Below are 8,651 nucleotides of genomic sequence, written 5' to 3' on the forward strand. Positions count from 1 at the left end.
GGAGGGGAGCGGGGTCCCCAAGTGGGTGGCCGAGCCTGTGGCTGATTCCATGACAGGTGCGCGCGTTGGTCCCCCGCAGAGGAGGACGTGTGACTTGTGGGCGCGGGGCTCCTGGAAGCCGGCAGAGCCTCCCCCCACCCCCACCTGGTTCTGGGGCTGTTGTGGGTGTGTGGGCTCAGCGGATCTGCCCTGAAGAGGCTGTTAGTCCCCGGATGCCTGGCCGCCTGATCATCTGCCTGGAAGGGACTGGTGGGGTCGTTCGGCACACGCCGCTTCCTCCAGGCAGGCCTGCCCCTCTGCCCCGGGAGGTGGCCGGGGCTGTTCCTGCAGGGACAGGGGGTGACTTGGCTGGGATCTGGGACCCAGCAACCCAGACCTTCTCAGCGTGTGGCCTCGAATGAACGAATGAGCCGTGAATGAGGTGGGGTGGGCACGCGGGAACCGCTCTGGCTGGTGTTCTGGATTTCGGGTTTGTCAACTGCCTGGGATGGGAGGGTTGGGAGCCGCGGGGAGATGAGCCCTCCAGGCCCCCCCCACCCCCCCGCTACCAAGAGGTCCTGGTGCCAGCGGTGCCGCCCGTGCACGGCGAGGAGCAGGATGTCCCCAGGCCGCCCTCCCCGTGGGCAGACTGCAGGTCCGGATGCAGCAGGAGTGACCTTGGCCTGCAACCTGGGACCCCCTCAGGGAGCTTAGTTGCGGGGGGTGTGCCTGGGGGTGCCTGGTTCTTGGGGAGCAGCAGGGCCGTGTGCGGGCAGGTGTGCTGAGTGCTTGTGTGCGTACCGCCTGGTGAGGGAGCCGCAGGCCGGCCCCGCCCCCAGCTGCAGAGAGGAGTCCCGGCGGGTGGCCGCGGCCGTTACTCCGGCAGCGGGCTTTATTTTCCTGGTTCCCTAAATGTTATTGCTTTTATAGGCGTCGGCAATCAGCGGCACCACCTGCGCGCGTGTCTGATGAAATACGGGAGGCACTGGCGGAAGGCAGACCCCAGGGGTGACTCTGGTCCTGAAAGAGGGGGCCAGGGCAGGGGGCAGGTGCGTCCTCGCTGGCAGTGGGGCAGGGAAGGTGTCTACAGGGATTGTGAGTCCTGGAATTCTGGGGGGGGGTGGCCCCTCCCAGAAGGGCCTGGGACAGTGACATCCACACCAGGCAGCTCCGCTCGGGTGCCGGCTGGGCACCTCGTCACTGGCAGTATAGGCTTCTTGGCACAAGAGAAAAGCCCCCTCCGGGTCCGGCCAGCTGGGACACAGGCCTGGGGGGGCCCTGCCTGCACATGGTGTCCTGTCTTCCAGCGGGGCTGGCGCACAGGGAGCCAGGGCTGGGTGGGGAGAGATTTGGTGGGAGCATCCCGAAACCCACGCAGGTCCTCCTCTGCTGGCACTGGGGACCCTCCAGGGAGGTCCCCAGGGCCCAGCCCCCAGGAGGAGGCTGCCACAGTCCTCCTTGCTTCTATGTAAAGAGCTCCTACAAATCACTAAGAAAAATGGGGAAGGAGGCAGAGGGCAGTTCCCAGGAGAACCGGGGGCCAGCAACCAGAGGTGCCGCGGGGTTGACACACACAGGTGTGGGGTGGCCTGGGAGACAGCGCCCGTCCAGGCGCTCCCTCCAGTCCTCACAGCAAACCGGCCCCAGCACGTGCTCAGACATGCATGTGTTATGGCAGTAAATGACCGGAACTGTGCCCACAGCAGAACCTCAGCAGCCACGCTGTACCCCTCCCCCGCCCTGACCACCTGCTGCTGTGCCTGCCCCCCCCCCCCCCGCTCCCAGCCTCGCCCCACCGCCAGCTCGCGCTCTGACCTCGGGGGTCTGCGTGCTTCCCGCACTGTGGCCACCACCCCTGCACCCCTCCCCCGCCCTGACCACCTGCTGCTGTGCCTCCCCCCCCCTCAGCTCCCAGCCTCGCCCCACCGCCAGCTCGCGCTCTGACCTTGGGGGTCTGCGTGCTTCCCCCACTGTGGCCGGGGTCTTCCTGGCTCTGGCATCTCGTGGGTTGGAGGCTGTTTCCCGCTTCTGTAACCTCGTGGGTGGTGCCTGCGGCCCCTGCAGCTGGGACCCCGGGGCCCAGCCTGTCCCACGGTCAGGGACGGGGCACCAGCAGGGCGTTCGGGAGAGGCCAAGGCAGCCTTGTGTGTGTGGGGGGGTGGGGGTGGGGGCTCAGCTCCCGCAGTGGCAGAAAGGAACCAGAGGGAGGCGGGGGCCCAGCCCTCCCTGGGGGAGCCGTTATCTGCTGAGCCCAGCATGGCTGACCACAGCGGCGCCGCCTTTGATGTTCAGCTCCAGAGGGAGAGAGCCCCGATCACGCTGCCCGCCGGCTGCAGTCCAGGGGACCCCAGGGCTCCGCGTCCTCAGTCGCCCTCAGCCTGCCGGCCCCGAGCCCCCGCCTGGGGGAGACACCCCTGCAGCTCCACCCTCTGGGAACGCCAGCCGCTCCGCCGGTGCCCAGCCTCCTGCAGCCTGCTCTCTGCACACCCCAAACCCTGGTGGGTGCCACCTTCTACCCCTCCTCGAGGGGGAATAAAATGGCCCAGGCCCAGTTCCTGCTTCTAAACAGCTTGCCTTGGCGTGGGCCCCGGTACCGGTGCTGAGTGATGGCGGCATCTAGGGGCAGTGTGTGCTGGTCAGGGAGGGCTTCCTGTAGGAGGTTTCCTGGTGAGGCTCACACACTCCCAGTTGTGAGGCCTCATGGGGCCAGGACTTGGCAGTGGGAGGAGCCTGGACAGACCTGGTTCTGAGCTAACCTGTGCCCCGTGCACCCCAGGCGGGCCACTCATGTCTAGGCCCCACTGTGCTCATTCCAAATGGGTGTAGGGTCTGGCATTGTGGCGTAGCCGGTTAAGCTGCCGCCGCCTGCCAGGGCTAGCACCGTATATTTGCCAGTTTGAGTCCCAGCTGCTCCACTTCCGAAAGCCGTAGAGGATGGCCCAGTGCTTGGGCCCCTGCACCCACGTGGGAGACCCGGCTGGAGCTCCTGGCTTCGGCGTAGCCCAGCCCTGGCCATGGCCATGGCCATCTGGGGAGTGAACCAGTGGATAGAAGACCTCTACCCTCCTCCCTCCCTCCCTCCTCCCTCTCTCCCTCCCTCTCTCCCTTCCTCTCTCCCTCCCTCTCTCCCTCAATCCCTCCCTCCCTCTCTCCCTCAATCCCTCCCTCCCTCTCTCTCTCCCTCCCTCCCTCTCTCCCTCCCCCTCCCTCCCTCTCTTCCTCTTTCCCTCCCTCCCTCTCTTCCTCTTTCCCTCCCTCCCTCTCTCCCTCCCTCTCTCCCTCCCTCTCTCTCTCTCCCTCCCTCCCTCTCTCTCTCTCCCTCCCTCCCTCCCTCTCTCTCCATCCCTCTCCCTCCCTCTCTCCCTCCCTCCCTCCCTCTCTCCCTCCCTCTCCCTCTCTCTCCCTCCCTCTCCCTCTCTCTCCATCCCTCTCCCTCCCTCCCTCTCTCCCTCCCTCTCTCCCTCCCTCCCTCTCTCTCTCCCTCTCTCTCCCTCAATCCCTCCCTCCCTCAATCCCTCCCTCCCTCCCTCCCTCCCTCTCCCTCCCTCCCTTCCTCTCTCCCTCCCTCTCTCCCTCAATCCCTCCCTCCCTCCCTCCCTCTCTCTCCCTCCCTCCCTCACCCTCTCTTTCCCTCCCTCCCTCTCCCTCTCTTTCCCTTCCTCTCTCTCCCTCCCTCCCTCTCCCTCCCTCCCTCTCTCTCTCTCTCTAATAAAAATAAGAATGCATAAGCAGCCCCTCTGCACTGCTCTGCTGTGCGAGGGATGCCTGGCACCGAGGCTCTGCTGCCCGCAGGTGGGCGCCTCCTGGGGAAACCCCCTGATTTATTGAGGTTGCAGATCCGGTGGTCCCACGTGGAGGCACCGCGTTTGTGAAGAGCCCGGGCGCCCAGCCTCAGCCGACAGCGGAGCCTCTCTCCCAGCCAGCAGGCAGCTCCTCCCGGAAGCACACCTCCCCCGCCCCGCCCGCCTGCACCTGCTGCCGCCTGGGGAGGGGGGACCAGCTCCCCTGCCGTCCCCGGAGACCAGCCCGGCCCTTCACCCCCGGGTTTGTAATCTCGGCTGTAAAGAGGCCTCTGATTCCTTTCTCCTGCCCCTCACCACGACGAATCCATTTGCCAGGGCCGGGATCCAAGAGAAAGCTAATTAAAGAATTTCTGCTCTTGGCGCAGCCTGAACTCTGAAGATTCCGCTCAGTCCTGGAGTATCTGAAAACAGGCAGAGAAAGGGGTGCCGGATACACCCCCAGGGCTCCCTGGTCCCCGGCTCTCTGAGAGGGGAGGCTGTGCACCTCCTGGAGTTTGGGGGATGGGGAGGGGACAGCCCCAGCCCTCCAGCGCAGCAACGGGAGTGGGCCCCGCACCTGCTGTCTGGCCCGGGAAGCCCCATGTCCGAGGTACTGCCCAGGCTGCCCCCCCAGGGGCCCCCACGCCCTTCAGGAGCTTGTGGCTTCTCAGGGCCTTGCTTTCTTTTTAAAAGACTTTTTATTTATTTGAAAGAGTGACAGAGGGGGGAGGGAGGGAGAGGGAGAGAGAGATCTCATCCACTGGTTCACTCCCCCAAATGCCCACAACAGCTGCGGCTGGGCCAGGCCAAGGCCAGGAGCCCAGAACTCCATCCGGGTCTCCGACATGGGAGGCAGGGACCCGTGTTCTTGATACCACCTGCTGCCCGCCAGGGTGCATGTTAGCAGAAGCGGGGGTGAGACTTGATCCCTGCACTCGGATGTGGGACGCAGGTGTCCCGAGGGGCGGCTTCCCCCTCTGAGCTGTGACGCTGGCCCCCAGCGTTTCATCAGCCAGTCCTTGATGGCAGGTGTCCTGTGGGGGCCGGGGGGCACGCTGGCCTGGCACAGGTGCGCAGTGAGACTTGTGGATTGTGACTGGCGGCAGCTGGTGCGACGGGGTAGGGTCCTTACTCTCCTGCTACATCCCAAGGCTGTTTGGGACCGGGGGTCTCTGAGCCCACCCACTCTGCCACTGCGGGCTCTGGCCAAGCCTGGTGTAGCCCTGGACAGAGTGGGGGCATCTGTTGCCGCTCAGCCCCCACCTGCGCCCGATCGGGCCTCCGCTCGCCCCCCCGTGTCCCTCCCCAAGCACTTGGACCCGCAGGTCCCTATTCTGTGCGTGGGGCACTCGCTGCTCATGGAGATGAAATGATAAGCAGCCGCCCGCTGAGCTCCTGGCGCAGTAAATTACTTAACACCTGAGGCAGGTGCAGATGTGGCCGCCGTGGCTTTTAATAAGCGGCTCCCCGGTGCCGCCGCCTCCACCGGGAGCCGGCCGGTGTCGTCTCCAGGCGCGATTTCATCGCGTCCCAGGCTTGGCAGCCGTGCAAATAAGATTTCACTTCTCGGCGGGCAGGGGGGCCGCGTGGGCTCTCACTGGTGCGGCCGTCGGCGCGTGAGACCCCAGGCTCTGCCGGGGAGGAGGGCCCTGGGGGTGAGTGGACGTGCAGGGCGCGCACTGCAGACCCACTTGTCTGGGAGCCTGGAAATGGACCAGGCCCCACCGCCCGCACCACCAAGGTAGTGTCTCGGGGCTGGCTTGGGGGCTGCTATCCATGCGGGACCCTCTGGGCAGGCTGCTGGGGATCCACCCCATAATCGGTGTGTGGGCCGTGGTTGGGGAGTGTTGACCCCTCCTGGAAAGGAGGGGAGGGAGAAGGGGTGTCTCTGGAACCCGGTGGTGGCCAGCTAAGAGCAGGGCCAGGTGCAGGAGGGTGGCCTGCTGCTCCCCAGCCTAAGCCGGAACTTTGAGTCCCGACTGCCACGGCAGGTGGGGTCAGGGCCACAAAGCGGGGCGCTGGGCAGTGGGGAGCCCAGCCACTAGGGGTCGTCCCTGCCACCTGTCCACCCGCTACGCCACAGCGCGGCCCCAGTGCGGGTCCTTTAACTGCTAGGCTCTGTGCCCGCCCCAGCACTGAGGGCCGGGCTCAGGACCCAGGCCTGCCTTCTAGCACAGAGGTGGGCTGTTAGCACGTGCCCGAGCTGAGACAGAAAAGCAAGACGCAAGTGGTGGAGGGCCTGGGTCTAGGCCGGGCCTCAGGGGCTCGGAGGCCCTGCCCGAGGCGCTCTGCAGGACAGCACTGGGTAACGCAGCCGTTCCTGGAGTCAGGTGGACGTGGGCCCTGTCTGGGCAGAACCTCTGCTAGCTCTCCAGGCTGAGGAGGGTGTGGGGGCCGGGGGCGGGAGCGTGCTGTGCACCTGCGGGAACGTGTGTGCGCAGTCACCCAGCTTGTACCCTGCGTGGATCAGTGGCGGGTGATCGTCGGCCCGCTCTTCACTTACCGAGTGCAGGGGCCCTGGCTGGTGCCCTCCGGGGATCTGAAGGGCACTGGAGGCACAGTGACCTGCACAGCACAGGTGTGGGTGGGCCCGGGGCCGGTGGGGACCTCTCCTGGGGTGAGGCCTGGCTTTGAACCCTCAAGGGCCTTTCCTGGGAGGGGCACGGGGTTGAGGGGTCAGCACAGCGCAGACTGGGAGCCCCACACAGGACAGGGCCTGCTCAGGTCTGGCCGAGGGCCTGGGCCATCTGAGACGGGGCTGGAGCTGGAAGAGAGAGGCAGCCAGGGAGTCTGTGTTTGCAGCGGGAGGCGTGGAATTGAACCTGCCTTCCTCGTCCCTGGAGACGGCCTCGGCCCAAATCTGCCACCCCCCCCCCCGCCCCTGCAGCCTCCCCGGCCAGGCAGGTGCCTCTCGCTCACTCATGCCTCCCCCACCCCACAAGGAGGAAGTGACCCCGCAGCCTAGCACACAGGAGGCCTTCAGCCAGCGTCTCCTGCCCGGCGGGCTGGTCGGGTTCTAGGATTCCCGCAGCCCCCCGAGAAGCGGTCTCGGGTGAGAGCAGGCAAGGCGTCCTGCACCTGCCATGCGCTGAGCCCGTGAGGGACCTTGCCCTCCGATGGGGGGGGGGGTGAGCCCTGGAGGATGGTGGGGGAGAGAGACCCCGGGGGGCCGCCGGCGTGCCCTGTGTCACCCCGGGCACCACGTCGGGAAGTGACTGCGCCCTCAGAACAGCAGGGAAAGAACCCAGCGCCCCCAGACCCAACACCAGCACCAGGTCTGGGGCGGAAGTGACGGGTTCTTACTTTAGGCTAGATTTAGCAAGAAACTGCTGCTGTTCTCACGGCAGAGAATCCTGCCCCCGCCCCCAGCTGTGAGGGATGGGAGCACAGCGGGCCCGGGGGAGGACGGGGAGGGCCGGCAGGGGGTCCACGGGGGCGCTGGGCTGCGCATGCGAGCCCGACACCCGCCACACAGCTCCGCTCTTATCTGGGCGCGCACATGGCTGGCGGCGCCTCCGACTGGATAATCCCCAGCTCCTATTAGCGAGCGTCCAGGAGGAGAGCTGCTCGGCTCTGTGGCCGCTGGGTGCCCTGCGTGGCCCGGCTCGGAGCCCTGCGGTGGCGCCGGCTTTGCTGGGGCCGTGGGGCCCCGTCTCTCCTGGCTGCCGCCTCCCGGCCGCTGGAGCCCAGGGGCAGCAGGGCCCACGCCCGGGGAGGGTGGGGAGCCCCCGGCCACCGCACCCAGTGAGCAGCCGAGACGCCCGTAAAAGTTAAATCTATTTATTTCAAGAAAGGACAAGGCAGGCGGACCTGGACGTCTCGTATGAAAACAGACAAACAGGGCGTAGGACCAAGGAGCTTATCACATTCAGTCAACATCGAAGTGTCAAGGCACCTACAGGAGGAGGCCGAGGTGGCTCGCAGTGCACTTTGGTTTGTCGTCGTCGTGGGTGGTGGTGGGTGTCCGTGTATCTCGGCCTTCTGCCGTGAGGTTGGGAGTGAGGCGGTGATGGGACCGGGCCTGTCCCGGAGAGCCCCCACCCCGGAAGAAGGGAAAAGAGCATGCGCCGAGTGCCCGCCCCCGCCGCGAGGGCTGGCTCTGCAGGTGGGGAAGAAGGAACCCCGCCCCCGGGCCTCTGGCCGAGGGCTCACCAGGACCCGGCCAGGGACCCCTCCTCCTCCTCTGACCACTGGGAAGGGGCTGACAGTGAGCGAGCTGCCCCGGAACCAAATGGGATCCAGCGAGGCCTTGGCTGTCCGGAGAGACTCGGGGGCCAGCGCTGGCCGAGAAGACGCTCGCCCTGCCACGCCCACGGGGGGCTCTGGCTCCGCCAGCAGGATCACCCAGCCCATCGCCTGCGGCCAGCCTGGGTTTAGCCCTTGGGCCCCTGCCGCCAACACCTGCTCTCACCTGCTCTCTCCCTCTCAGCCACCCTTGGAAGGTTCCAGGGCCCCTTGTCCTCGTCCCAAGAACTCCCTGGACGCCCACATGGGCTTCTCAGCCGAGGCCCCTGGCCGTGCTGGCTTGGGGGGGAAGATATCTAAGGCTAGTTTCAGGTTTTGTGGGCGTCACTTCCCCCTGTGTACCCAGAACCTTCTGGAAGGGGGCCAGCTGGGGCGACAGGTCCAGAACCCGCAGGCCCGCGGCGCCCGGGAGACAGCGGGGAGAGGAGCGGTGGTGGCCCCGTGGCGGCTGCGGCTTTGATTGTCGGCTCATGTGGCGCTTGTTTTCCTCTGCCTTGAGGAGGCAGCCTGATGAGTTCCTGTAGGCAGTGGCTCGGGGACTCGCGGCGGGCGGCCTCCCGGTCTCAGCCCCCTCGCGGAGCAGGGATCTCTCCGAGGGGGCCGCGTTTTCCCGGCAGGCTCCCAGCTGGAAGTCGGTGGATGGGG

General features: G+C 66.6%; 1 protein-coding gene across 6 annotated transcripts in view; it reads left to right on the plus strand.

Annotated features, from left to right (window-relative positions):
- Nucleotides 1-8,651, plus strand: part of MACROD1 (mono-ADP ribosylhydrolase 1) — a 114,521-nt gene that overhangs the window by 16,428 nt on the left and 89,442 nt on the right. The gene's annotated exons all lie outside the window — the stretch shown is intronic.

Source organism: Oryctolagus cuniculus, chromosome 1 (assembly GCF_051225735.1).
Source record: "Oryctolagus cuniculus isolate XC-2025 breed Fujian yellow rabbit chromosome 1, ASM5122573v1, whole genome shotgun sequence".
Lineage (NCBI taxonomy): Eukaryota > Metazoa > Chordata > Mammalia > Lagomorpha > Leporidae > Oryctolagus > Oryctolagus cuniculus.